At 37.8% G+C, this 11481-nt stretch overlaps 1 pseudogene; it reads right to left on the bottom strand.

Annotated features, from left to right (window-relative positions):
- Positions 1 to 1016: 1016 nt before the first annotated feature.
- Positions 1017 to 11481, bottom strand: part of LOC138333274 (cAMP-dependent protein kinase type II regulatory subunit pseudogene) — a 64063-nt pseudogene continuing 53598 nt past the window's right edge.

The raw sequence follows: 11481 nt of genomic DNA, 5'->3' as shown, positions 1-11481 counted from the left end.
CATCTTTAACGCAAGTTCAAAGCACTTTAAAATTTATCACAAAATTCTTTGTGATAACTATTATGTTTCTCTATGCAATGCACTTTTGAAAAGAGTATCATGTAAACTAAGTTTTACCGAATTTTGAATTAGATCCATGAGACATCTAAGACGGTTTATAGATGGGTCCAAAATGATATAAACTAACTAATTATCAAACTCAATCGAGTGAAATAAGCAATATTTTTTTTTTTTAATTTCAAACTTGAGAGCTTTTTTATCTATTTTTTTTTTTTTGGGGGGGGGGAATATTCAGCCCAAGGCAGAAAACTTGACAACACTATCAGTGCTGTTAACGTGGAATTAGAACTCACCAGTACTCCAGTATAGAGAGGAGTCAAATATGTCTGGAATCGATAGCGTAAGAAAAGATTACATTAATAATTTTATCATATGACTTCCGTGTTTTCCCATTCAATAAAGCCATTTCATAATATTTATTTATTACACATGTATAATATAACCTATCTGTACTGTGATTGGTTGAATGAATGGTACGTTATTCTACGCATGGTACATAACCTTCTTTTTTATCACGATATATTTGGAACGAACTACTTAACGACGACACCACACTACTCTTTAGATTCATTACGGTGCGTGAAATAAGCATCACTTCTCACCTTCGTGTTTCGATTTTACCAAATTTTTTTTTTCGCAAAAAAAGAGAAAAATTCTAAACTCGTTTCTTAAATCTAATATGAGGGGAAACTCATGACAGATCATCTTTTTAACAAATGCAACAGGAAAACAGCGCAAACTGATTTCTTAATGTTCAAAACTAACTCAAACCGATGTAAATAAAATGACCGAACATTTGACAAATACACAAATAAATCAATAAGTACAATCTTTCATATAACTTCAAGGTTTTTTTTTCGAGAAGCATGTATGGTTGGTTCGATACGAGTCGAGAGAGAGAGTGGAGGTGAGAAGAGGATTACTTACATTAGCGTTTAATAATAATAAACTAGAAATCGAGAGAATAATTTTCACTTTATTGACATTAATATCCACTGTAAAATCCAACACAGCAATAATTTAAGGTATATATTAATTAGTAATTAATAACAGGTATTTCAAAATATTATATGTGTAGGCTGTAGTCAATAACAATGCTACGTCGGCCATGTCTGATGACATGCGCAGTCATATATGTATCGTGTGTATTTGTAGTCCATACATGAACCTGAACGTGTGCACGTGTGTGGAGTCATAGCTGATGACGTGTATAGTCATGTGTATGTCATGTAGGCCGTTACGCCCATATAGTTGGTGTCATGTTTATTCATAGTGTCAGGATTACGTCACGCTCTATACTCCAAAGGTTACTATTTCTGGCATTAAATCCACGTCAGTAGCAGTATCACATGGAGCATCGAGGATGGGATTTCATGGTCCAGCGAATGTCAAATGTGTCGTGTTGACAAACCTCCCGACATGTGTTCTCAAACAGGTGTTGTCTTACGCTTATATATGTTGTAAGTCATGATATGTATGTGTACGCGTCATTCGGTCATTTTTGCCGAAATCCATGTCATTTTGCATGAAGCCGTCCTGTCTGGTTGCCGTACCTATTCTGAACTATAGACTGATTTACGTGTCGTACGAGTTACAGCTCCTGTGTCAACAATAGCTGAAGAATTCTTATCTATCAGAGTTACTTGTATGTTCCTCCGTTTTACTCCATTCTGTACCATTCAAAGTTACTTCTCTTCGTCCCATTCTTCAGTACAAAGCAGAGTTACTTCCCTTCGTCGCACAATAAGTGTTAATCCCCTTTATTTATCTCTGTTTTTAAGGAATGAATCCAAGGGAAGTAATAAGCCAGAATGTAGTTTAAGGTGTTTATGCGTGTGCACGCACCTTTGATACTATAGTACATTATACAGAGATATATTGGTAGGAACCAACGAAATGTATCCATACACAGGACCTGTTTCACCCTATTACACACAGTTCACGATTCAGATATAGCTGACGATAGCAGTATACTGCGGATCACATATATGCAATATTAAACATTGAAACGAAATATCAAAATTATCACTCAATCAATCACAATCTCCCAAGGATAACAGCCTAAGCAAATAGATACACATTAATTTTTTTTTATCTTTTAAATGAAATTATTTAAAGTTATGAAATTATTTTAACCAAATCACTTAATAGCAGATCCACTTTATATGACAACCACGCATGCACTATTTACATGAAGTGATTGTGACCTTACCTTGCTCTTAATTTTCAGTGATTCAAAACATAAACAAACTACTTGTTTCATAATACTTTCATATCAAGCAATCATTTCTTGTCGTGGATTACGTACAGAGTAGTTTCGAATCAAATTCTGAATTTCTCCAATTTTATCAATTCTACAGGTATATAATGCCTTTGCACAATTTTAGAGGAACTGTCACCATTTTGATAAATGTAATTTTTGTAATTCATTCTATGATTAGAACTCTTCAATTGTGTATTCGGCACTTTTAAGTGTTCTTTCAAAATTAGATACTTTGTCCATAAAATTCTTCACTTGTCCTAAAAACTAGAACAAATTACATTGGATTTCGTCAAATCTGAACAGGATGGCATAGTCAAGCATTCGTACCGAAATTTTAGTCACACATGTTCAGTTTGAATGTAAGCCAACGAAATAGAAGAAATAGTATAGGTCCCTTAGAAACTATAGTCCACATTAATACCGAAAAAACGAATGCGTACATAGCGTAGTTAAATAATCCGTATGAAAACAAAGTCATTGGTCATATGGAGCAAGTGTCTCTGAATAACACACTTTATCCATATAGCTTAACACGGCGCAGTCGTGGTACGTAATTGTACGATGTCTCTCGGACATGCACTGTACCTGCCCCGCCCTGGCCGTGTCTGATTGATGGCGCTGGGACCTTTATAGTGGGTCACGGGATGTTCAGTTTCAGACAGTACTTTATCAATCGGCAAACACCATTGCCGCCTGGCGGTCATTACGGTGGAACTAATTCACAATTAAAGTCCCGAATCAATCACTGAATGTAAACACTAATTACGGTAATGACCGTCCAGCCTCTGTTCCTATACGCCATTGATCAATGCTCCCAGACCATCACGGGGCAAACTTCTCACGGACCAAGATCAATAACTGACTACGCCATTTAGTTGAAATAAATCTATACAGATATATATTTGTAACACACGTTCACTTCGCTTGTTCCGAATACTGTTTGTAAAGTTCGGAGTTCCTCTGCATAATGTCTAAGCATGGACCGAGGAGTCTTTCGAAGGAGCCTCGCTCTAAAAAAGCGACCCGAACACGACCAATAGAATACACGTTAGCAGAACGAGGCTTGTTGTTTATTAAAGCTAGCTCACCGAAATATTTGCCTGTTGTGTGTCGGCCGACCTCCTCTTCTGTACCGTCCGGTTTTTGGATAGTCACTCGAATCGTCCCTGATTCTATAAAGTACATCCCGTCTGCGTCCTCTCCTTGCTTGATAATTTCAGATCCATCGTCGTATGTTTTCGAAATCAGCGCGTCTGCTAGATTCATTCGTTCGTATTGTTCCAGAGTTTTCAGAATTGTTACATTTTCTAAAAGTTCCTCGTACATTTTCCGTTTTTTGAAAGCACTCCTTAACACAATTCTGCGGAATGATTTTCGGTCCATGGCCCACAATGTACCTTCGCTTGCAGCAACAATTGTAGCCGATCGTGGCATGTTGTACATAAGCGCTAATTCTCCAAAACTACCCTTGTTATCGAAACGATGAATTTTCTTTTCCTCTCCACCGGAAGTAACAAAAACGTCATAAATGCCGCTATCGACGACGTAGAAGTTATCGCCGTCGTCTCCCTGTCGTATTATTTCTTCGCCGGGGCTCACTTCCTTCTCAAACATGGCGTCTAAAACGTCCTGCATTTGTTCAAGCTCCAGGCACCTAAACAGTAATATCCCACAAATGGCTTCCGTAAGCCTGTCTCTCTGTTCGTCCGTTTTCGGATGAATGACCTTGTCCTCATCATCGCTATCTGCTTCCGGGTCATAGCGTTCGGCAGACACGGACTGTCGTCGCGCGTATCTGTTGGATTTCTGTGATTTAGGTTTGAAGACTTCCTTATCGGGTTCGCCCGAGTTTTCCTCCTCATCATCTACTATGACATACATAGGGATAGATTTTGGACGTCTTTTCTCACGAATTTTCGTAAAATAATCCACAGCAAAATCGTGTAGATCCAATGGTCTATCGCGCAACACGGCAACAGTAAAATCCCGCAACAGGTCGCCAAGCCCGTCTGGTATTTCTAAACTCATGTTTATCTCTGTAAATCACGTACAGATGGCAATGAAAAAACCCTCAGCTCTTTATGAATGCAGAGTATTGAACAGTGTTTGTAGGTTTTAGCTGCAATCTCTTCTCTCAATCTCTGTCTTTCATACGCGTATTAGTAGAGATAAGAAAGACACAAAGCGGCCGGCCTGTAGCCCTATAATACCATTAGCATGGCATTAATATTTGAGGACACTCAATCACTATCTCTGTCATTAGGAACATCGAGCTTATAACGGCCTTTAACTGGCCAATCAAATCCTTGGGAATATTCGCTGCGTGATCAATAACGTTACTGCAGTGGGTAATTCAGTGAACTTGTGATGAAAATATTGAAAACTTTTAGTAGTTTTTCACACTGTTTGATGTTGAATCTTCACAACCACATCCTGAAAGTAGACAAGAAAACAGGACGACATTAAAACGACCATGAAATTCTAATACAAAGCATTCTAATAGCTTCAATAAACATTGTTAACAATTCTGAGGCTGTCAGACAACGCTGCAATACTAATGGTTTATAAAATTATCATCACCCTTTCCTAATTTGAAAAGCAATTAAGTGCATGTAATTATTTGACCATTTTGTAAAACAATAACAGCAGAGCTAATTCAAAACGTAATTGGCTTTTAGAGTGCGCATGGTTACTGCTGCAATACAAGAGTCTGCGTTACACGGATTAGGGGGAAGTGGCACTTCCGGGGTGATTCGCTGTAACACAGAACACAACCCCAATCCCATATAAGGAGATCCCTCCCTTAAGCAGTCAATTTCCTTAACTAAATTAATCTGTATTGTTCAACAAAGTCCGGTGGTTAACCAGTCGTGGAAACACGCAAGTAGTGCTACCTTTTGTTGTCTACCATTACCCCAATGCTGCTAAGCATAATTATACGAGTAGATTTATAGATTCACGGGAAATGGCACTCGGTAGAGGTCTCAAGACTTACGGGGCCTATACACGTAACTCAATCAACAAACTGAGGCAATGTCGAAATAAAACACTGATTACAATATATTGTAATGGCGCCATTTGCAACAGTCAATAGATTTGCAGAAAGTACTAGTACGTACATAATTCATGTAACAAGACTAAGTAATGAAGACAAATTAGAAAGATCACAAAATGTTTATTCCATTTTTATTAGTTTAGATTTTATATCTTGAATATATACTACTGGAAGAGTCGTATCTTTTGGCAGTAAATAATGCAGAAGTACTTCCAAAACAAAACGCTACATATATAGTTGTCACCAGTAGCTAGCAAATGTACCACGTGCAGGTGGGATTCGAACTCGCGACCCAGCGAAAATATAATTAAGCTATATTTCTACAGCATTCTCTACGTCCATAAAGATTAAACGTCGGTCAATAGGAGTTTGAAAAAAACCCAAAAAACCACAACCTCTGTATAAGCCAAACAGTGGCTTTACCTAATTGATGATACTCCAAATTTCATTGCTAACGTGGCGAAAAAGCAAGTTGATAAACAATTGACAAAATATAACGAACAACTGTGAGACGATTTCTGATTGGTTTGGAAATCTCATTGTATGATAATGTTTGAGGTCATTTGGACATGTCCTTTTATTGGCCATAGTCAGATTTTAATTAAGATCGTGTACAATAAAGACGTATGGTTTATCAGGTCATGGTTTCATCAACATTCCTAAAGAAATCTCCTTAACATAAATATTTCATAGGAATGAGTTACATATGTTTTTAAGGAACCTTCATGTTAGGCTTTCTTATGGAGAGTTTTTAAAGAAAATTTTCATTAAGTCGATGAAGTGACCCCTTAGAACACAGTTCTAATTACCCCTTAGAACACAGTTCTAATTACCCCTTAGAACACAGTTCAAGTTTTCTAACTCAAAGACTAGAAGAGTTCATTATGAATTCCCAGGGGCCAATGAATAAATAAAATATCTTGTGCTCTTTTATGAAGAATCATAAGTAGTTGAGGAAGGTTTATAAAACTGGGTCGAGATTGGTTGAATGTCATGGATCACACTTTCTCCCATACTTCACAGGGATTTCTCCCATACTTCACAGGGATATCCCGTGGTTGCTAGGGAAAAGATATCTCTATCTTACACAGGAAGGTGTAAGACAGCTCACACGCGCTAGACAATAACGTGACGTCATCACTACATGCGGCGTATCTGCGGCGCGCATTGTAGATGACGTCATCAATTTTGACGCATAACGACGTTCCTGCGATAATGGCGCGATGAAAAGGCTGGAAACCAAGTGGAATTTCGTAATTTTTTCTACTACGTATGGGAGAAAAATAATCAAACATGGGTCTGTGAAGTGGGCAGGGATATCTCAACCCTCGTGAAAGATTTGGCCGTCAACCCTCGGCAGGCCTCGGGTTGACCGGGCCATACTCTTTCACTCGGGTTGAGATATCCCTGTCCACTTCACAGACCCATGTAAGATTCTATTAATCCCGTGGTTGCTAGGGAAAAGATATCTATCTTACACAGGGGGTGTAAGACAGCTCACACGCGCTAGACAATAACGTGACGTCATCAATACATGCGGTGTAACTGCGGCGCGCATTGTAGATGACGTCATCAGTTTTGACGCATAACGACGTTCACGTACGATAATGGCGCGATGAAAAAGCTGGAAACCAAGTGGAATCTCATAATTTTTTCTACTAAGTATGAGAGAAAAAGAATAAAACATGGGTCTGTGAAGTGGACAGGGAACCCTCGGCAAGCCTCGGGTTGACCGGCCAAAATCTTTCACGAGGGTTGAGATATCACTGTCCACTTCACAGACCCAAACCACTCAGCCACAGCGACACAGAGATTAGCTGGCTAAGCTCACATTACATATATATCTTGTTGATTTCTGTCTAAATTTGGAAAGGCGATGAAATTGGATTTTAAAAAATAAACAGAGATGCATTTGTCGGAAAATTTTTATCTACATTTCGAATTCCCATATGAAGGCATGTTACATTTCATCAGACAGACAAACCAGCTAGTTCTTATGTGAGACAGTCAGACGCCGGATCCATTTGAGTTCTTATACTATGGATTCCATGAAAAGTTCATCGTGACAAAAAATCTATTTAAATTGTACTTTCTATGCGTTTCTATCCATCCAGAATCAAGACAAGCATGTCTTATGTATAATTAATCATAGTTACATTTGGTTAGTGTACATAGCAGAGCACCAACGACCTCGGTATATGTGATTATAGTTTGATTTCCAAACGCACGAGAACCTTACATAAGGAAGGGTACAACTTGGGTGGGTTCGAGTGTTTCACATTCACAAATATGTATATATAAAAACATTTTACCCAATTGTTATCTATTGCGTAAAAGTACGGTTACTGATCTCGCGAAACAAGGAACAGCAGATGCAGTCAAAATATTGCTTATACGACAAAGCAATAGACTGCACGAGACCTTTGGAAGCGCAATTACATAGCATTTGCACGTGTTCCCCGGGGGTAAGGATAGACAGGGTGATTAGACGATGATTACCAGAGGGACTCGACATCGTCTGGTGCTGTACACAGTTTTATTAGCTGGTGATTACAGTTGATTCCTCTTTAGAGATTGAAATGTCCTCATGTAAATAAGTCTGTTATCGTCAAAATATACTCCACACAACTATCACCATTCTTTCAGAGTTCAAAGTTTGCTTTGATTTTAACGAGAAAATGTCGTGCTCTTCATGTAATTGTTTTGATTGGCTTTTAAATGTTCAGCGTCGAATAAAATCTTTGATAAGGAAGAATAATTCAGCGTCGAATAAAATTTTTGACAACCAAAACACAGAAACGTAACAACTGTGTGCTGACCTTTTATATCTTATACCTGTGTCAATGGCAAGACGATATGTCGAGATATGAATACAATATCCATCAAATGAAATATTGACTAACCCACGTATATGAGCAATCCTAATTAAACCGTCACATCGCCTTTCGTAAAATGCAGCTATATTATAATTCTATAACCAGTAAAGTCATAACTTCTTCTATTCTCTGGCATTCATAAAGAAAAGTCACCGTCGATTTATGACTCAATGAACATTATAGATAACTATGTGTGATCGGAAAAGATCAATTGACTCGCAAATAGGTGTGAAGATCGTTCTAGACAATTTGTGTTTGTATCCTAAAGTAAATCAAACCATTCCGGCACACAATTCCCCATTTTGTCAATTAGCATCTTAGTCTACTAGACACTTTAAACTACAAGTTCATTGGGTTAGACGCAAACGTTTTAATGACACTGGTTGTATCACCTCGATAAGGGAGACGGGGAAGCGAAATACCACCAAGTGATGGTGTCTGGTTATTCCGGCACTATATTACATAATACAATAACAGCGCTATTGCTTTAATGTTTAGCGTAAGATTTTGAAGCTTATTTTACATGATTTGTAATGATACATACATGATTCTCCCTTGTCAGTATTTTATATCTTGGTAATTTATGTTTCTTCTTAATGTTCAGCAAATATGGAATGTGAAGACTTTTAGTCACTGTCAGTATAATGTAAACTGCTTATGTCGAGCTTGCAAGATTCTTACACAGCATGTGTCATTACGTTATCACGTTCATGTGCATACGGCAGTATTCCAAAACATTCATCCATTCCCCTCACAAAGTTTTAAAGAGAACGTCTGTAACGACCGAAGCTGCTGACAGGAAGCTGAGAATACAGCACGCCAATGCACGCCACACATAAAATACAGGGAAGGTCTGTAACGACCATAGCTGTTGAAAGGACACTGCACAAAATAAAGCCAAATTTTGTTTCTTTGAGATATGGCGACTTTAATCAACAATCCATACAGATGGCGACAGTTTAACAGGCGACGGAGCCAAGTGGTCGGCAGAAGGTGAACATCCATTTGTTTTTGGTGCATATTCATATCTGATAGCGACAATATAAAGAGCAGTGTTTACGTGACTGTTTCATGGTTTGATTCTCATTTTATCATTACGTGGTCACGATCATAAAGGAGATAAAGCAATGGAAAAAGAACATCAACCGAGGCAAATGGTTCCATCTCTATGTGTGTGCCTTGATTCATATTCCTCAATAATACACTCATTTATGTAGTCGTGTATTAATAAATTGCGATGGCCGAGTGGTTGAAAAATTTCCCGACATATTATCGCAAGCCCTCCACCTTTGAGTAGCGAGTTCGAATCCCATGTGAAGCAGTTGCCAATGCGGTCAGTGCTTTTTTTCCCGAATACTCCGGTTTTCTTTTTAAACTGATACATGTACGACCTTAAATGACACTGACTATGAATAGGACATTAAAACAATTAAACCAAACTGAATCAAACATTTGTAAAATGCTTTACATCACAGAAACCATATAATGGACCTCCCAACTACTATTCGTCAGAATGACCACGGAATTTCCCTTCATATCGACACACAATGTTAGGTGAAACCCCAATTTTATAATTTTTAATATAGACCGTCGATGAAATTTGGAAGCATCAGTGTGTCTCATGATTTGGCCAGTAAAGAAATCGTCAATATGAAATAGGAGTTTAACCTACACCAGCCTTCTGACTGATGTGTAGTAGGGATTTAGTGAGGAAGTAATCGACTTTTACACTGGCGAAGGAAGATGAAACGTAATGGGGGTGGGGGCAAAGGTCCTCAGTATTTTGTTACCCACCCCGCACCCCCCACACACCCACACACAGAAGATACTACTTTACTTTATATACTCTTTTCATATATATATGTATATATATATTAATTCATGTTAATGAATACGCATATTACAATGTATTTTGATAACTTGAAAGCGTGCTGTACACGGTAATTTTTCGATTTAAATTTACCTCCATCTAGAAATGATTATTGTGAATGTCGCCATACCATTTTACAACCCTGCTCGATCTGAACATACCGGATTCACGCCATCGGCGGCACATTGTTGTGTAACTCAAAATAATGATGAATTAATTGTCCTGCTAAGATATCTACAAATTAATCTGCTAAGATACATTTTTAGAAATAGCATAATCCCTTGATGGACATTTTTAGTCTAGGTCGTGTATTAAATTTTCACTATTAAAGGTTTGAACATTACGTGCTTGAACGTTTTAGGAAACTCGCCGCGCAGTGGAAAATTTTCTTAAATGAAGTACGAAAAATGTGCAGGAGGACCATTTTATCTTTCAAATGTGCATTTTTAGAACATTTCACTCGGCGAAAATGGAGGGGACAAAAAGACATGTATGCCCCCAGTCCTGGTGAACGGGGTTGGACGGGAGGGGGAAATTGCCCCCCCTCCCGCTTCCTACTCAGTTCCCTGTTTAGTAAGAGAGTCGATATGTTTTACAGGGTCCCTTAATATGACCTCTGATCTTAACCCTAGTCACTTGAGATACCTTATCCCGTAACGTAAAGTCGACAGCGGTAAGATCCTCTACATGACAAAATGACTTGGACTATTTACGACATTGTAAGACTCCAGTCAACAATTTTATTATACACAAGTACATAATTTACAACTATAGCATATCTAAATAATTCAAGTGGTAGCCACATAAGGTCAATATGATAATCGTTTACAGTAACTGCTCATTCACAATAAATCTCCATATTTTCCAGCACAAACCGAAGCGAGTACTCTTATGAATTAATAATAAATTAAGTCAAAATCACAAAATGCTGAACGTTTCAAACAAAGATCGATTATCTCGGATATCTATTTGCCATATTTTTTAAAAATATCTTTAAGAAAACTAATATGTTAAAAGACGTGAATAAAGTTTTCACAATGCTTTAAAATCATGAATTATATTTGTAATGAACCATATCTTCAAAATGAAGATATTCATAATTCACCAGAAATTAAAAAGAATAACAACATCCGAATCGCATCTCCTGTTGGTCGCGAGGTATTAGAACTGGCCAGGCCAATAACATAGATCAATACTTCGTCGTTCATTATATCTATCGATTGTCCGTATTTCCTGTAATGATCTACACGTATTGTGATTTCTCACCATATCGTCAGTTATAACAACTACCAGCCAACAGACAACAATAGAGAATTATTTTCAAATGAGATGTAAATTTGATTCAATGTTTACAAAA

The sequence above is a fragment of the Argopecten irradians genome, chromosome 10, assembly GCF_041381155.1.
Source record: "Argopecten irradians isolate NY chromosome 10, Ai_NY, whole genome shotgun sequence".
Taxonomy (NCBI): domain Eukaryota; kingdom Metazoa; phylum Mollusca; class Bivalvia; order Pectinida; family Pectinidae; genus Argopecten; species Argopecten irradians.
Note: the sequence above shows the minus strand (reverse complement) of the source record. Positions and strands in the feature narration are given on the sequence as shown.